We start from the raw sequence: 19,639 nt of genomic DNA on the forward strand, positions 1-19,639 counted from the left end.
TAATAATCAATGAAAAAGTATCTCTTCCAATGTGCAATTTGAAAATAAAAGTCTGGCCCTCTCTAACACAATACTCACATGAAATGCCCTGAGAAACTTGTCTCAAACAATGTGGAATAAGATGAGACAAATCATACATACAGCAGAAATGATGTCTTGAAGACTTTTTGTAAATTGTAAAAAAAAAAAAAGAAAAGAAAAAAATAAAAAGAAAAAAAGGATATGTGTATATGGAAATAACAAAAATATAAATGAAATAAGATTCTCTTTAAGGTATTTAAGTATGTAATGAAAAACTATTTCTTTTTTTTTTTTTGAAGGAGGAGCAGATGTTTATTTTCCTTACATGTAGGATGGTTCACAAACACAATACTAGGGCTTCATCACTGTGGGAGAAGGGAGCATCCCTGACCTCCTAGGATAAGAGGATCTTGGCCTTAGTGTACACTGAGAAGGGACAGGAAGGTGATTTCACTCTCCTGCCCTTGCTAGGACCTAAAGGGACAGAGTCAGTTCCACTCCTTCCACCTCTCAGCCAGGAAGCCACCTTGGTGACATTTTATTCTAACCATTGTAGTAAGTGGTAAAGGGATTGGCCTAGTCCCAATCATTATGGGGATATAAAAGGTTCAGAAGGTACAGTGCAGATTAGGCCACAAGATGGGGCAGACCACAACATCAGCAGCATGTGACTGATGGGAGTAGTTACTAAGCTTCTTGGCAACCCAGTCCTGGCTTAGCAGAAGGGTAAGGGAGATGGATAGTGCTTATTGTTTGGCATTGATGATGTCCACAAATTCAAGCTTGAGAGAAGTACCACCCACAAGGAAGCCATCCACACCAGGCTGGCTTGCCAGCTCTTCGCAGGTGGTTCCAGTCATGGAACCTTTGTAAATGATTTGAGTGCTTTGAGCCACCGCATCAGAGATGTTGGATTTCAGTCATCCCCAGAGCTTCTCTTACTTCTTGGTCCTGTGAAAGTGTTGCAGTCTTGCCAATACCAATGGTCTGTGCAGGTTCATAGGCCAGGACAGCTTTGTTCTACTCCTTCTCAATATCTGCAATAACCTTGATTTGCTAGAAAACAACATTCTCAGTGGTACCTGTTTCCCTTTCATCTAATTTCTTCCCAATGCAGGTGAGCACTCCAAGCCTCCCTGCTAGGGCATGCATCACTTTCTGCCCAATCAATTCCTCTGACTCCCAGAAGATACGCCTTCTCTCTGAGTGCCCTAGCACTACTCACCTGGCTCCTTAGTCTTTGGTCATGCCAGGGCTGATCTCCCCAGTGAAGATCCCATTGATCACTTGGTAGCAGTTCTGAATAGCCACAACAGTCTTGGATCTAGCTTCTGCCTGGAGAAGTCAATGTAGGCAGTGGGAGTTCACAAACCACCTCGTTGTCTGCTGGCACCTTGGCCATGTTCAGAGTGAAGATGAGTTCTCTCAGGCACTTCTTCCTCCCATTCATCTTCCAGTTTGCCCCCTGGAAGGCTCCTTTGCACAGAGACTGACTCAGTAAGGTCAGTATGTAAGCTGCAAAACTCTATTTTCTTTTTTTTTTCCCTTTTTTTTTCTTATTTTTTTCCCCCAAGACAGGGTTTCTCTGTGTAACAGCCCTGGCTGTCTTGGAATTCACTTTGTAGACCAGGCTGACCTCCCGAGTACTGGGATTAAAGGTGTGCACCACCACCACTAGCAAAACTCTATTTTCTAAGTGATTGCAATTCACTACCTAGAGAACTGCATCATGGTAACGATGTTGAGATTGACAGAGATGCTTAGACATAGTGGGATAAAGATTAAAACCAGCGCCAGGCGGCGGTGGCGCAGGCCTTTAATCCCAGCACTTGGGAGGCAGAGCCAGGCTGATCTCTGTGAGTTCAAGGCCAGCCTGGTCTACAGAGCAAGATCGAAAACTACACAGAGAAACCTTGTTTAGAAAAGAAAGAAAAGTAGCAGTCCAGTCATCCTTGTTCCACATCTAGTATCCTCCTATGAGTGAGTACATATCATGTTTGTCTTTCTGAGTCTGGGTTACCTCACTCAGGATGATTTTTTCTAGATCCATCCATTTGCCTGCAAACCTCATGATGCCATTGTTTTTCTCTGCTGAGTAGTATTCCATTGTGTATATGTACCACATTTTGTTTATCCATTCTTCAGTTGAAGGGCATCTAGGTTGTTTCCAGGTTCTGGCTATTACAAACAATGCTGATATGAACATAGCTGAGCAAGTGCCCTTGTGGTATGATTGAGCATTCCTTGGGTATATAACCAAGAGTGGTATAGCTGGATCTTGGGGGAGATGGATTCCCAATTTTCTAAGAAAGCGCCATATTGATTTCCAAAGTGGTTGTACAAGCTTGCATTCCCACCAGCAGTGGAGGAGAGTTCCCCTAGCTCCACATCCTCTCCAGCATAAGGTGTCTTCAGTGTTTTTGATCTTAGCCATTCTGACAGGTGTAAGGTGGTATCTCAGAGTTGTTTTGATTTGCATTTCCCTGATGATTAGGGATGTTGAGCAATTCCTTAAATGTCTGGAAAACAGGACCCCAAGAAAGACATGGGGATCGCCCAATGACGGAGAAATGGATGAGATCTACATGAATAGCCTGGACGTGAGTGGGGGTAATGAAGGGTGAGGATCGAGGGAAAGAGAGCTTGGGGGAGCAGGAGATCCCAGCTGGATCAAGAACAGAGAGGGAGAACAAGAAATAGGAGACCATGGTAAATGAAGACCACATGAGAATAGGAAGAAGCAAAGTGATAGACAGGCCCACAGAAATCCACAAAGATGCCCCCACAATAGACTGCTGGCAATGGTCAAGAGACAGCCCGAACAGACCTACTCTGGTGATAGGATGGCCAAACACCCTAACTGTCTGCTAGAAACCCCATCCAATGACTGAGGGAACTGGATGCAGAGATCCACAGCTAGGCCCCGGGTGGAGCCCCAGGAGTCCAATTGGCAAGAAAGAGGAGGGTTTATATGAGCGAGAATTGTTGAGACCAAGGTTGGATAAAGCACAGGGACAAATAGCCAAACGAATTGAAACACATGAACTGTGAACCAATGGCTGAGGGGCCCCCAACTGGATCAGGCTCTCTGAATGGGTGAGACAGTTGATTGACTTGATCTGTTTGGGAGGCATCCAGGCAGTGGGACCAGGTCCTGTGCTCAGTGCATGTGCTGGCTGTTTGAAACCTGGGGCTTATGCAGGGACACTTGGCTCAGCCTGGGAGGAGGGGACTGGACCTGCCTGGACTGAGTCTACCAGGTTGAACTCAATCCTCAGAGGAATCTTTGCCTTGGAGGAGATGGGAATGGGGGGTGGGCTGGGAGGAAGGGGAGGGTGGCGGGAGGGGGGAGAACAAGGGAATCTGTGGCTGATATGTAGAATTAAATTATATTGTAAAATTAAATTAAATTAAATTAAAAGGAAAGAAAAGAGAAAAGATTACAACCAGTGTAGCTTAATAAAATGTTTTAAGAATGGAAGTCAGAGAACTGGGCGTTTCATTCCTAAGAGTTGCCAATAAGCTTCAGCAAAGTTATGACAAAATCTCTGGCCATGGCTATCTCCCCAGGACAGTGAGCAGATGGATAACTTTGCTGTCAATTTGCTGAAACTGGGATTCATTGACCTTTTCTCCATGAGTTTTGGAAAACTATAAAGCCATCCTTGTCACTAACTTCTCACCATTCATCAAGCATTAATTTATTCTCCCTGCTAATTCTCATATAGTATTTAATACCAGAGAATAACAACTACTATTTGACTCATGGTGGGCTTTTAAGTCTCTGGACTTCATTTTAACTTCCTAAAGGAGAGCAATAGACAAAGACCATTTTGTACTTCAAATACTATCATATAATCATTGTGACACTTTTATAAAGTCATAGTTCTCATATAGATCGTTCACCCTTATTAATAAGGAAATAAGGAAATAGTAAAATACCCTTAGCTAGTATTTTATTGCTGAAGCGTATGTAACAAAAGTTGTAACTTTATAAATTGTTAATGAAAGATACAGATTGGTTTGAGCCTAGTGGAACAAAATTTCACAGTCAGAGGAAGAGGAAGAGGGAGGAAAAATGTCTAATGCTTCATTTCAGTGTGGGTGTATAACTCAAGCAATTTGGTGCTACAGAAATAAGCAACTTAAAGTTGAATCTCAATTATTGTGTCATATTTTTTAATGTGTTGAGAAGACAGAAATGGCATCAGTGAGGAAAGTGCAAACTTGTGACTGTACTTCATAGATGTTAAAATGATGAGTTAAAAATATGTTTCCCACAGCTTTAGGTGTGCAAGCTTGTAGTTTTTTGGTTTTGTTTTCCCATCCTCTTCAAAATAGACATCACTGCTCTTGAAGGCTAGCTCCAGAAGTAGGAAAACAGGGAGGAACAAGAACAAAATCAATTTATTGAAAAGAATATGCATGATTGCCTCCATCTGAGGAAATGAAATACCAGTTGTTCTGGGCAAGGAAGTAAAAGGTAGACTAAGCTAAGCAACACCATGTAGAAAGTGTGTTAAGTATATGAGATGGCTTGAACGAGAATGGCCCCATTATGCTCATATATTTGAATGCTTTCTTCCAAGTTTATGGATTGTTTGGAAAGGATTGGGAGGTGTGGGCTTGTTAGAGAGGGTGTGGCCTTGTTGTGTCACAGGGGATGGGCTTTCAGATTTCAAAAGCCCAAGCCAGGTCCCGGCTTGCTCTATCTGCCTGCAACTTATGAATCGGATGTGAGCTCTCACCTACTGCTCCAGCCCCATGCCTGCCTGCCTGTCCCCACATTCCCCACCATGATGATCGTAGACTAATACTGAAACTGTAAAAGTCACCAATTAAATGCTTTCTTCCATAAGCTGCCTTGGTCATGGTGTCTCTCCACAGCAACAGAACAGTAAATAAGTTTATTTTCAAGTTGTTAAGTTTTCATATTTCAGTGTTTTTACTGGAACAAAATTATATTGTAAGTCAAGTGAGAATTTATAAACATAATCATGTGTGTGTATACATGTGTGTACATGTCTACTTGAGAACATTTCAAGGGCGTACCACAATTTAAAGTAATTTTCTATTAGTACCATACACAAATGTTGGAAAAGCAGTATCACACAGGAATATTTTCTGCTACTAAGAAACCAAACACAGTAGCCAAGCATGGTGATGTATACCTGTAGTCTAAGAACAAAAGTTGGAGGTGGGTGAATGACAAATTTGATCATAATTTTGGAAACCAAGTATGATGAAATGTGACAAGACAGTATTCTCTGAAAGAAGCTGTGCAGTCAACCTCACGCTCTGATTCTCTTGAGGATGAAATCAGCAGACTAATACAACATAAAGCAGACAACTACAGTTGAGTCTATATTTAGAATAGAAAAATTAACTTCCACTCTTGTTCTCCAACCAAGGAGAATTACTTACTATTTGATAAACTCGTAAACTTCCATTCTTACCTTTGAAGACATTAAAATAGAACTCCTTACTACTTGATAAGTCTTATTCTATGGTAAACACCAGAACCACTTTCATTCGTGGAGGTATAGTCTCCTTTAATTACATGTCTCTAATATTCTTTCTAAATGTCTCCAGTTTTTTTAAAGCCGTATAGTTTGTGCTCTGCATAAATAAAGTGGACCAAGGACCGAAAAATTAATCATGTTTTCTATGAATAAGAGGTGGCATGGAAAGTACCCCTGCCATGACACATGTGTGGACATCAAACGACAAGTTGAAAATGTGGGTCCGTGAGAATCCAACTCAGTTGTCAGCTTGGCAGCAAGAGCCTTTATCATTTGAGCCATCTCACCAGCCCAACAGATCCCATTCTTTTGACTAATAATCAGGGTCCTAAAATTCAACACTTGCTTTTAAAAGCTACCAATTAGGAGGAAATGGCCCATCGCCAATGGACCTCCAAGCCTGATAGTTATGTACTAGCCTAATACTACTATTGGTTCTACACTAACTGATATAGATAAGATAGGATAAAAGGGTAGATTATTGAATCTACTTTTAAAGAGCAACTTGTTTAAAATGTTTTACATTGCTATAGATTTTAGTCTATTGATACAAGTTTAAACTTAATTTTGTTATACTGTATATATATTTCTATTATCATTTAAGGTGTTATATTTATGTAACTCATTTAGATTAACATAGATAATTAAAAATACAGATTAATAATTAGTCTTCTATGATAGTCAAACTTGTAACATGTTAGTTAAGTTTTCTAGATATACATAGATATATTTCAGATAGACAGGTAATCTTCAAACACTTCAAAGACCTACAAAATATGGCATTTAAAATCTTTTTTAAAATTTAGACTTTCTGGATAGTGAGACATGTCTGCTCCTGGCAGCACCAATTTACTTCAGAGAGGAGGATGGGCATCGAAGACACTCCATATGGAGTTTATCTTCACCTTGACAAAAATAGCCATTTGGGCAAGAAACTGTTCTTGCCTGGACTGCTTGATCGACTGGACATACAGGACCCATAAAAAGGTGACCACTAAACTTTGCTTGACAAAATGATCTTTCAGATTCCTGCTTCTCAGAGGAAACTGCCAAACATTCTACAGGACACACAAAAAAGTAACTAAGAAACTCTAGCCCTGTGGGCTAAAGACAGATGTCCCAGCTTTACAGAGAAACTTTAGATGACTGTCCAGGCTGCCAGCTGTTCCTGTCTACTGTTGCAAGACTCCCAAAAGTTACTTGTGTCCTTCTTCCATTTCTCAGATAATATTATATCCTTCTGGGTCCTTTGATGTAGTTAAAGACTAGATAGTTATAATTTTCCTTAGTTATGATTTTAAAAGTTAGATATAAAACATTAAACTCAAAAATATAAGACAGATAGACTATTTTCTTTAATTTTGCCAAATACAAATAGACTAGATATTAAAACTGTAATTCTTGCTTGATCACTGTTTTGTTGTATGTAACTGGACTATGTAAAAGTTAAAACCTTCCTTTTTTTAAAAAAAAAAGAAGAAAGAAAGAAAAAGTGCTGTGGATGATTGATTGATAAATAAAGCTGATTGGCCAGTAGCCAGGCAGGAATTATAGGCGGGACAAGGAGAGAGGAGAATTCTGAAAAGTGGAAGCCTGAGGCAGAGAGACGCTGCCAGCTGCCATGATAAGAAACAGATGTTAAGATACTGGTAAGCCACGAGCTACATGACAACTTACAAGTTAATAGAAATGGGTTAACTTAAGATATAAAAACAGTTAACAAAAAGCCTGCCACAGCCATATAGTTTATAAATAATGTAAGTCTCTGTGTGTTTTCTTGGTTGGGTCTGAGTGGTTGTGAAACTGGTGGATGAGAGAGATCTGTCCCTACTGTGGGCCAGTCGGGACCAAAATAAAACTCTAGCTACAACTAACCTCCTGCAATGATGAGCTGCTTTCTCTATCTCCAAAGTCCTCTTCTATTCTGAGGCACACTCTAAGTTATCACTAACTCTCTTACTTTGTCTCTGCTGATCCATTTCCTTAGGATCTGACTTTATCCAGAAATCTCTAATTTCATTGTTGACCATTACTTTCATATATGCAAATCTCATTATTTCATCATGTTCCTTTCCAGCTGCTTCCAAAGTGACATGACTTATTAACAGTAGCTCTTATGAAAATGGGATTCTGCCCTGCTTGCAGTGAAAGACAACACATGCAGTAGGTGCAAGACTGTAGCCTAAAGGCAGGAGCCAGTGCTAATGATGACAAGAAGGGACAGCTGCAGTGTTCACATAGGTATACATTCCCAGAATGCAACATTCCTTCATGACCATTGGGAAACTGAGAGTGGAATACCTCCAGAGACTTCTCAAAATAGTTGCAGGGATCCATATAAAAATAAGAAGGGAAAACTTATAAGTAAATGAAAGTTTTGGAGTAATATGGTTTCCTTGGGGCCTGACATGACAATTAGCCATCATGAAGCAGAGGTTACTTTGACTCATAACATTAGTTATTAAAATGAAATGAGTAAGTAATATCTATCAGTAGTTTTATGGTGATGAGGTGATTTATATGCCATATTAGAAGGACCTCACCTGGCATTTCACCATACTTTCCTGAACAGCATTTACTGTTGAGGGGTACAAGAGTATATAAGGGGTAGTAGATTAATTGAAGTTGGAACTTTTTGTTACATCTTCTTTATTATCAACCATTACTGGAGGTTCCTTTTCAATGATGATACTGTTTAGGGAATCATCCATACTTCTGTAAATTGTCCTTCATCCATTCTCTTGTAAATCCAATAAACTTACTGGCTCACCAAGTAGGGCTTGGGTAGAATCATAATATTGGTCTGTTGCCAGTATCTATCCCAAGAAAACACAAAACTCTTTGTATGATGTCATCTGGGAATCAAGTTTGATCCTTAGATTGATTTAACCCAGAACATGTCATTTGTGGTTTTATATAAAGATAATGTGATGAATACAGTGGAATCTCCTAAAAGACTGAGTTCAAAAACATTTACCTACACAACTTATAGGATACTGATCAGGGAGAAAACCAGATGAAGTGTATATAACACTAGAATCCAAACCACTGGATTTCTATTTAAAATAATTTTAAAAGTTTAAAATATATAATATAGAGTTATAATAAGTAGCATCCTACAAGTAGAGAAGGATTATTATTCATGTACAGTCAGTGAACAGAGATTAGAAGCCTATAGATTCAACAGTAAGCCAATATCTGTCCTCTAATGATTAAGACCATTTTCTGTGGTCTTAATTTAGTCTTACCTTAATTTCGGAGAGTCACTCCCTAAAATTAAAATATATACATACACCTATATTCATTAGATGAGTTTTCTGATTAAATGTTATAAACTTTGTAAATTGCCTACAGGGAAAGAATATGCTGATCTGCTGATAGCAGTAATTCAGTCCTAGCTACAGTTATATTTCTCATTACAAGAGAGTAAATTGATATTCTAGTTTATATATATCTCTATTCATTGAAACGAAGTGATTTCCCAGGGCCTAATTATCCGAGATCTGATAAGACCAAATTCCTAGCCCTGCAAGGATGAGGACCAGACTCTGAAATACACTGACTAAATTACTGGTTGTGTCCCTAAATGGCCCTAGTAATCTGCAGCCAGGATCTCTGGGGATAATTCCAGTATCACAAAGCTAAAAGGAAAAAAAATAACCCTTGCTTTCTAAATGCCATTTGTTTGCTTTCTTAATTTTTTATTCTATATACTTACTGAAAATATTTACCATTTTAATAATGAAGAGTCACATATAATTAATAAGTAATGAAATGTTCATAAAAGACTAATGTGCACACATGCAAAATTTAAGATAAATACCAAATATTTCCAAGGTTGAGGTTGATATTTAATGAAATAAGAAGGAACATGAAGCCAACACTTTTGCACCATATGCAAATGTTTTCTACTACTTAACCTGGACATCATTTTTACTTAATCAAAAATTGTCACAGCATGTAAGATCTTGCTTCAACACTGTAGATGAAACAGAATGCACCCTAAATCAAAGGTAGCCACAGCATGATATTTTCAAAGTTCACATCAAAGGAAAATTAACCACCTCAAATTTCTAACTTAAAAAATAAAAGAGTAAAATAAAGAATTGATGTGAACTATACTCAGAACCTTGTAATTGGGAAAAATCATAGCGAAAGACTGGACATTCTCTGCAATTAGTACAATATTAAGATGTAATTCACACAACCCTATCTAAAAGTATGTCTATGTCCAGGTAGACCAGAGCATTTTATGTTAAGCAAGTGGATAAGTAGATGTCCACTTTTACAGGTCCATTTTCATATAAACCATTGAGCAAAGATGAGCAATAGTATGTTCAAACCATAAGGAATTTTCCTATTAACTGTAAGAGCAATTAAAGAAGTTTGTCAAATAGCTTTCATATAAATAGACACAGCATATCATAGAGAGGGGGGACAATCAGAGGCAATCATTTGCCTTTGTCTTGTTTCATTAAGGATATTCCTATATTCTGAGATGTGAAATGAAAAAAATTGTGTCAAATAACCCAAGGTTCCTTCATTCTCTGTCTGTCTAGTATTTTCTAAGACCCCACAGCTGAAGTTTTTAGAGGGTTATTTAAATAATAAATACCTATATGGTTCTCAAAGCAAAACCCCTTATTGAAAAGTCATTGTGTAACTGTGATTAGTAACATTCTTAATTTGTAGTTCTTCACCAAGTAACAGTCTCTGCTCAAATTCACCTTCCAATGGCTGTTAGATTCTTTAGACTGCAATCAACAGTTAAACAAGAAACAAATTGTTTTCAAACTATCTTCTTGAGTACCCTAATTATCTCATGTAACCTGTGTGAAGCCTAGTTCTATACAAAATGCATATGGCCATTTCCCATTTTCATATATGAACAATTTACATTGGTTTACTAAATTTGAAAGATAAAGAAAAACAGTGTTTACAGTCTCTCAAATGTGTCTGCAAAACTCAAAGATAATCACAAATAATATCATTCAGACTGCAGTCTTTAAAAGTAGTAGATACTTTTCCTTCCAAATTGAACATGCAGTAAAAATTCTACCATGACCTCTATTCCTCAATAACAATGTATCTTAGCGTTCAAATACATCATTGGACATTATTATTAAGCTTTATTTTATAACCAATTTTATTAACTGGATGTTTGTATTTCAATATAATATAAATAATGCCTCTGTGGAAATTACTGACCATTAGTTCTGCAGCAGAGCCCTTAAAATGACCAAAGAATATATTCCTAGGGGAGAAATTACACAAAGTTACAAGATTTTTTGGGGGACTCTTGTAGCAAGCAGTATCACAAAACCTCCCTCTAGAATATCAATAATGTAACCTCATTTAAATTATATATCACCATTTTTTTCAAGAATAGAAGCTTGAAAGCTTATAACTGATAAGTGTTTATATTTTTACACTTTGATAAGTGCTGGGGTTGAATATGGTTTTTTTTTTCCTGTTTTTCTTGCTAGTTTTATTCCTGTGAATTATTTGCTCATCTTCTTAGCTTATTCTCCTATTAGAGTATTTGTCTTTCTTGTATTGATTCTTAGCACTTGGTTTATGTTAAGGATACTAAACGCTCTTCCATGAAATGCTATAGGAGAATAATAAGGATGTATTTTATTGCTCAGTTATTTTTAGTAAAATGTCATTGTTTACAAAAGCTAAACAGTCCCATCTTCAAAAAAGCTTGTCAGTTATTCAAATAGTAATGAGTCCACTCATTTGAATGCTAATGACATGTCCATTCAATAGGTGCATTGTAAGTAACTATTAATTTCCCCTTTTATCGTTGCTGAGCCTTTGGGCTAAGAGCACTTACGATTTTCCTTTTCAGTCAGATACAACAGTAACATACTCTATGGTCTGACCCTATGCTTTGCTTGGTTAATCTATGGCCATCAGGCAAATAACATCATTTTTAACTCTTAACATGACACCTACCTAAAGACATTTTTAAAGTGATTTTGACAGTAGTTTTTAACTATCCATTGATTTTAATTTTGCCCAATACTTACTGACAATGCTTTCACAAAATTCCACACACATATGTTTAGGTAGTATATGGAGATTACAGAAATAGTTTCAAGGTTTAGCACATTAAAGTCAAGTAATATGTTCTTACAGTTCTTGGAAAAGTTAAATGAAGTTTTCATAACTTAATACAGAACATTTTTACTGAAAGTGGAATGGAAAATAAATTCTCTGTGCTCACAAAGTTTACCTTCTATGAAACTAAGGAGAAAGCTCAGCAAGTACATTGCTTGTTCAGTAAGCATGAAGACCGTGTTATAGTTGGGCATAGCAGCACATGCTTGGCGATGCAGAGACAAGAGTATCCCTAAAGCTCCCTGGGAAGCTAGTTTAGCCAATTGGTGAGGACCAGACTCAGTTAGGACCCTGTAGGGAGCAAACGAAGAAGACACCACCGTCGACATCTGGCCTACACGCACGCACACACGCACGTACGCACGTACGCACGCACTGATCTGCAGACCCACGTGAACCCATATATACCCAAAATGCTTGTTGTTTATTAAATCAGTCCATGACATTTTTCTCTGATGTTTTTCAAATAAGTACTTGCTTAAGTTATTTCCTTCCACAAATGATTGTTAAATTCTTCAAGACACTGAGTTAGATGTAAGCAAAAGCTAAATAGCCTCGTCTTCAAATACTAAAACATGAACCTATTTACGATCATAGCAATGATTTGTGCTTTCCTGTTACAGTCTTAACTTCATTTATTTTTCTCTTCATCTAATGGCTCTAATTGGTTTTTTTTAATTTTTTAATTGCATGTGTATATGTGTGTCTGTGTGTGGGTATGTGCTCATGAGTACAGGCTCCCATGGAGGCTAGAAGAAGGTATCAGATCCTGGAGCTGGGGTTACAGTCAGTGAGAAGCTACCAGATGCAGGTGCTGAGACCTGAACTAAGGTCCTGGCAGAAGCAATGTTCATTCTGAAGCACAGAGACATGAACAAGGTCAGAGGTTCATATATAAAAAATAGAAATAAAGAAAAATAGTCATTTTGTCTTTATATCCATTAAACAATACAATATTAACAGGAAAAAGAAGAACAATATAAAACTTTCAGTGATAGGAGGGTAAACTTAAATTTTCTCCTTGAATGTGTGTGAGACAACCAATTGAAATTATTCTAAGTTGGGGATGATGATCTCTCTCTCTCTCTCTCTCTCTCTCTCTCTCTCTCTCTCTCTCTCTCTCTCTCTCTCTTTCTCTCTCTTTCTCTTTCTCCGAAATCACATGAGAAATACATAAAATGTATTCCCTATAGTGAATGTTCTAAGAAATGAACCTTTCCTCTCCATCTTCAGGATGGTTTCCCTGTCTTCTAGTCAGCTTTACTCATTCATACACTTACGTTTTTCTCTCTAGTCATATTTGAACAAGTTAGTATTAATGAAGTTCAATTCTTTAAATTAGGAAACTTTGTATTCTTTGTAATTCAGGAAAAAGTATTTCAAGAAAATCCAAATTCACAGTGACACTAAGATTCCTGTGTATGCCCGAACTGACCTACTCTGGTGATAGGATAGCCAAACACCCTAATTGTCGTGCTAGAAATCTCATCCTATGACTGAGGGAACCAGATGCAGAGATCCATGGCCAGGCCCCAGGTGGAGCTCCAGGAGTCCAATTGGCAAGAAAGAGGAGGGTTTTTATTAGTGAGAATTGTTGAGACCAAGATTGGAAAAAGCACAGGGACAAATAGCCAAACTAATGGAAACACATGAACTATGAACCAATAGCTGAGGAGCCCCCAACTGGATCAGGCCCTCTGGATAAGTGAGACAGTTGATTAGCTTGATCTGTTTGGGAGGCATCCAGGCACTGGGACCGGGACCTGTCCTCAGTGCATGTGCTGGCTGTTTGGAACCTGGGGCTTATGCAGGGACACTTAGCTCAGCCTGGGAGGAGGGGACTGGACCTGCCTGAACTGAATCTACCAGGTTGAGCTGAATCCTCAGGGGAGTCTTTGCCCTGGAGGAGATGGGAATGGGGGTGGGTTGGGGGGAAGGCAGGGGGGGGGAGGACAAGGGAATCCGTGGCTGATATGTAAAATTAAATTAAATTATAAAAGAAAAAAATAGATTCCTGTGTATGTGTATGTTCATGAGCATATCTGTAAAAACACATTTATGTTTAATAAACTTTCAGTTGAGTCTGTGTTCACTTATCGGAACTGTTACAGGAAGAAGTCGAGGAAGGGTGGGCTTGGTTGTATAGGAATAGTTTCAAGAATAACCACTGAGTCCTATGTTAATTAAAATCAAACAGTACACAGGCAGAGAAGTTGTCTGCACTGTAGTTCTGCTCTGTAGACTTGAATCAGCTGGGTTTGTCAAAACTCCAGGACTGAAGCTCGTGTTTATAGTTGTATATATAACCACACACAGTTCTTGCAATATTGCTGTTGCTGTAAGAACTGATACACAGGTCTCTTAGATACTCTGCTTTCAATTCTTTTGGAGAAAATTGCATTTTTAATTTTATAAGGAAAATTCATACAGTTTTGCAATATTAGATATACTGCTTTGCAATCTTGACAAGGATGTGCAAGAATCTCAGTTTCTCACATACCCACCAACACTTGTTATTGTCTGGGGGTTTGATAGTGCCATTCTAGGGAGGTTTTTCCTCTTTTTCCTCACTTCCTCATTGCTGTACTTCTCTCTGATGACTAATAGTGGTGAGCATCATTCATTTGCTTGCTGTCTATTTACCCAGAGAAATGGTTGTTCAAACCTTTAGTTATCATTTGAGTCTCATGGAATTGTGGGATTCTTCATATTTTCTGAATATTAACCCCTTGTCAGATATAAAATTCTAAACTATTTCCTCCGATATTGTAGATTGTGTTGCCATTTTGTAGATGAACCCTTTCATACACAGAAACTTATAAATGTGATAGAGTCCCATTAATTGAGTTTTGCCAGTGGTGATGTCTGTAATAGCATACCTGAGACAGTTAGTGCTTCCCATCTCCTTAACATTATCCTGTATTATGAGGTTTCAAACCCCTCTCTTCTACTTATGCACAAAATACATATCAGTACATTATTATAAACTACAGTCACCCAGAACACCAGAAACCACCAGCTCTAAGTATACTTGAGTATCTTCATCTAACCACCCTTTTCCTTCCCCTCCCCCGTTTCCCAGCCTTTAATAATCTGTCATATATCCACTGCACTTTTTCTGAACATCAACATGTGAGAGAAAACATGAGTAATGTGTCTTTCTGCAACCGTTTGTGCATAGAACATCATACCCCCTTAGAGTCATCCATTATGCTGAAAATAGCAGGGCAATATCTGTATATGTGTATGCAGTCTATTTTTCATTTTCAATCCACTCATGGATGGTTGTGCTCATCAGGTTTCTATAGCTATGACAATGTATTTGAGAAAAATCAATGTGAAATAAAAATATTTTTTCTAATTCATGACTTCAGGGGTTCCAAACCATGCAGCCTCAGCCCTGTCACCTTGAGCCTATGATAACACAACTCATCACAAAAGGAATATGCTGCAGAAGAAATTGTTCACCCCACAGTGACCAAGCAAAGGGGGGCCCAGGGTCCCATGATACCTTTCAAGGATACACTCTCAATTACCTAACTTTCTCCCATTATACCCTCCTCCTGAAGACTATACCACCTCCTAAGAGTTCTATCCACACCTTCAACCCACGGGTGTTTGGAGAGAAACCAAATCTCACCTATAACAAATGGGCATCTATGTTGACTCCATATTTTAGCTACTAAATTAAATTATTGTCTGTTAGTCAAAATCCTTTTTATAAATATTTAAAAAGATGGAAATGTCAACTACCCTGATTTGATCATTATGCAGTGAATGTGTTGAATTATCAGCTTCCCATAAATTTTCACAATTTAAATGAATTTGGGGAAAGACAATACTAAATGGGAAAAAGAGAGAGAGATGGCTATCAGACACAAACACCTCCAGGAAGTAAATTATCAAGCTGCACTTCAGAGATGACTTAGCCTGAAATATGAGAACAGGAAGTACTTAAAAATAACTAGGGAATTTAAATTGCACATTTCACACAGTCACATGAGAGGCAGGGTTGTCTCTTGGCTGCTGTGGCACACACATACACTGGAGAGCATCTGGGTTTTGCCGTGTATTCTGCTCTATGTGCTCACAGCTACATTACTCTCAATAGTTTATGGAAAATTACTACAAACTTACTGACTGAAACTAGTGCACATTTATCTTAGTGAGTCCTTTGAAAACAGGCCATCAGCAAAATAGGAGCTCATATGGAGGCTGGACAGGAGAAGACTTCCTCCAAGCTCTTTCGGGTTATTAGTAGAACTCATTTTCCTCTGAGTATAGAAGCTTCTTAGAAGCTTTTATTCAAAGCTAGAAAGGAAGAAAGATGATAGAACAAGCTAGTTAGCAGGGCCTTACACAGGAACATAATCACAGCAATGACATTGTATTACTGTTGCCATATTCTGTTAGAAAGGAGCAGTCATATCATGGGCATCCTAGGACACTCAAGAAAGGATGATTGTACATTCTCATAAACCAAAGCCTCCACCTTAAGGACCTAGGATAAAATAAATTGTGTTAATATTATGAATGGATTATAATTATTAAAATAAATAGTGCTATTAATAGTTGACATAAATAAGGAAAGTGAATTATCTAAAACATGTTGTGTGTGTGTGTGCATGTGTTCATATTTGTAGGTGAGAGTGCTTGTGTGGGTACACATGTACTTGTGTGTGTATAAATCTAGAAGCCAGATCATCAGATGTCATCTACCTTAGTTTTTAAAACAGAATCTCTCTCTGTCTCTCTCTCTCTGTCTCTCTGTCTCTCTCTCTGTCTCTCTCTCTGTCTCTCTCTCTGTCTCTCTCTCTGTCTCTCTCTCTCTCTCTCTCTCTCTCTCTCTCTGTCTCTCTCTCTCTCTCTCTCTCTCTCTCTCTCGTTCAATTCCCAGCACCCACACGGCAGCTCACAGCCGTCTGTAACTGCAGTCACAGGGGATCTGACAGCCATTTCTGGCCTCCAAGAGCACTACATGAATGTGGTGCCCAAACACACATACAGGGAGGACACCCTTCCACATAAAAAAGAAAAAGAAAAGATTAAAATAGAACCTCTCACTTGCCTAAGGATCTCCGACAAGGGCTAAGCTAGCTTGCCAGTGAGCCCCCAGCATTTGCCCATCTCCGTGTCTCTAGCACTTATGTCACAAGGGTATACCACCACAGCCAGGTTCTCATCACTTCTGGGGATCAAACTCAAGTCCTCCTGTTTGAGCAACAAACTCTTTCTTGACCAATCCACCTCCTCGGCCCTAAAGCATGTCTTCTTAATGGATATTAGATATCACACATGTTTAAGAATGACAATTCTAACAAGATATAATGACAACTTATCGGGCACCTTCAGAAAACTGAAAATATTTGTAGCAGTGACTTGGTCTTGTGCCCATATTTGTCAATGAAGAGCATGGTTGTCTTCATGACTGTATCATTTAATCTCCATTTCAATGACAAGTGGTACATAAATTACCTGTGACACGATGTTAAGCTGTAAATGGTCAAACAGTACTGAAAAAATGCAGACTCCACAACAAGATAAATTTATGAAAGAGCTATTGTAGCTCCTAAAGGTTCTGTATGCAGCAAATATTTACTGTTCATTTACTCTGTGCCAGATGTTATTTAGTTAGTAAAGATACAGAGAAAATCAAGAGTCATGTTCAGATCTGCCTTTGTCTTTAAACCTTCCTCTAAGAACTTAACTTCAATGCACTCACACATCCAAGGTCCAGGCTTCTTAAAATCACACTTTCTTCTTGTCTTGGTGGCTTAGCAAAAGCTTCATGATTCTAATCAGCCACACAGGTCATTGTTCTTTTGTTCCACTTTTATAAACAATGGATTCCTTACTGTCCTCACTTTAAAGTCACTGGGTTAATATTCTTCATTTCCTTGAGTAATAAACTTAAAAGATAATGGTGACTACAAGAGTCATTTCAGTAACACTTCAGCTGATACAACATCTTGGTTAAGTGGGTATTCAGTGAACATTAAACACCATCCTTGATGGACAACTCCCTACCTCCCAGGACAGCCCATATTTCTCACTTACAAATAAAATGTTATGGTACCTGCTCAGTATACCATGGAGAATAAAACATATGTGGTCCTGGCAATCAAGGAGAGTCAGATTGAATCTCTTTTTGTAAGTTCACAATTCTAAATGCTAATGAGTGCTCTACATGAAACAAGCATGTGGCCATGATAGAGAAGAACAAAAGACTAATATAAAGATTTTCTCACAAAATTACAGTTAAGTCAAGTCCTGAGGGATGACAAGCATCCAACCATGCTTACCATGATGCTCCAGGAAACAGCATGCTTGAAGACCTACAGGAGGCTAATGTGTCTAGGGAAGAGCAGACAAGAAGAGAACAGGCAAAAACAACACTAATAATTCATTCTTGCTGTTCCCACTCATCAGTAGTAATTCTCACTTTAATTCAATAGGAAGAGACAGAATCCTCCAACTTCTACTCTTCTACATTTGATTGTCTTTCCAACACACCTATTCAGCATCAACCACTGGTACCTTTGACATAAAAAACAAAGTGAAAGTTTAGCTTGAGTAAAGAAATCCCTTTTAGCAAAGACAGCAATAATCATAAATTACCTCCTATCCAAAGATCAAATGTCCAACTAACTACTTCCTGCTTCATTTTTTTATGTTAAGATTCTGGTTTTCCTTGAGTGTTCTATTTAGACCTTAGACTCTCTAAGCTCTTACCTAACTAAACCACCACATCATCTTGGACTGGCTTCTTTAAAGAGTAGCACCTTGCCCTTGGTACTCCAAATTCTCATTCTTGTCTGGGATCCTCTTGCATTGACTCACTGTACCAGGGCAAAACACATCCAGTCAGTGACCCTCTGCTGCCCTCTTTTGGCCATGATCTGTGTGAGTTACTGACAAGTAACTCAGCCCCTCTGCTCCACTCATCTAGCTGACACTGAGGGCAGAAAATTCCACCTTAATGCAGAACAACTCAGGCACAGAATAGTTCTGCAAACAGAAAGAGCAATATCTGCACTAAATTCCAGATCACCCAGGCATTTCTGTTTTTAAAAAATACGCCGGGCGGTGGTGGGCGCACGCCTTTAATCCCAGCACTCGGGAGGCAGAGCCAGGCGGATCTCTGTGAGTTCGAGGCCAGTCTGGGCTACCAAGTGAGTTCCAGGAGAGGCGCAAAGCTACACAGAGAAACCTTGTCTCGAAAAAAAAAAAAAAATACACGTGTGTGCATACACATGCATGTGTTATAAATGGAAACATTTCAGTTACAGTACCAATTGCTGAAAATGCACAAGCAGATAAGAAAAATGTATGTCATTTAAGTAGTGCAGCTCAGTATGAGATGTATCTACATAAATTTGCAATAATATATTTGAAAATGTACTTTGATTGGGAAATTATATGATACTTGAAGGGATCATATAACTATGACTCAAAGGATAAAGAAAGCTTCAGACCTTGAGTTGGGAAGTGTTAGATAGAGTGCAAATGTCGGCATGGAGTACTCAATATTGCACGATCACTCTGCAGAAAATGGAGCCACTTATGCAGCTCACACAATTAGTCCAAACCGAGGGCCGTGTATTATCATATCTAGATTATACTTATCTGTCAAAAAGTAGGATTCTTTTGGCCAAAGATAACTCCCTGAAAACCACAGGAAATCCATCTATAAACAGGCTGGGGCCAAAGTTGACTGTCAACTTTACCTCATTAAACTTGGGACCCTTTTGTCTTCAAACAACACCCAAAGAAAGTATTTCTGACTTTCTATTATCCAACCCCCCTTTTTGTTTTTTGTTTGTTTGGTTGGTTGGTTTGGTTTTGGTTTTTTTGGGGGGGTTTTTTGTTTTTGTTTTTGTTTTTTTTTGAGACAGTTTTTCTCTGTGTAGTTTTGGTACCTGTCCTGGATATTGCTCTGTAGACCAGGCTGGCCTGAAACTCACAGATAT

The 19,639-nt window shown here is 38.5% G+C and overlaps 1 pseudogene; it reads right to left on the reverse strand.

The window, feature by feature from the left end:
* Positions 1 to 767: 767 nt before the first annotated feature.
* Positions 768 to 11,998, reverse strand: LOC128097026 (triosephosphate isomerase-like; annotated as a pseudogene).
* Positions 11,999 to 19,639: the final 7,641 nt, after the last annotated feature.

This window comes from Peromyscus californicus, unplaced genomic scaffold (genome assembly GCF_007827085.1).
Source record: "Peromyscus californicus insignis strain IS unplaced genomic scaffold, ASM782708v3 Scaffold_5__1_contigs__length_169319896, whole genome shotgun sequence".
Taxonomy (NCBI): Eukaryota; Metazoa; Chordata; class Mammalia; order Rodentia; family Cricetidae; genus Peromyscus; species Peromyscus californicus.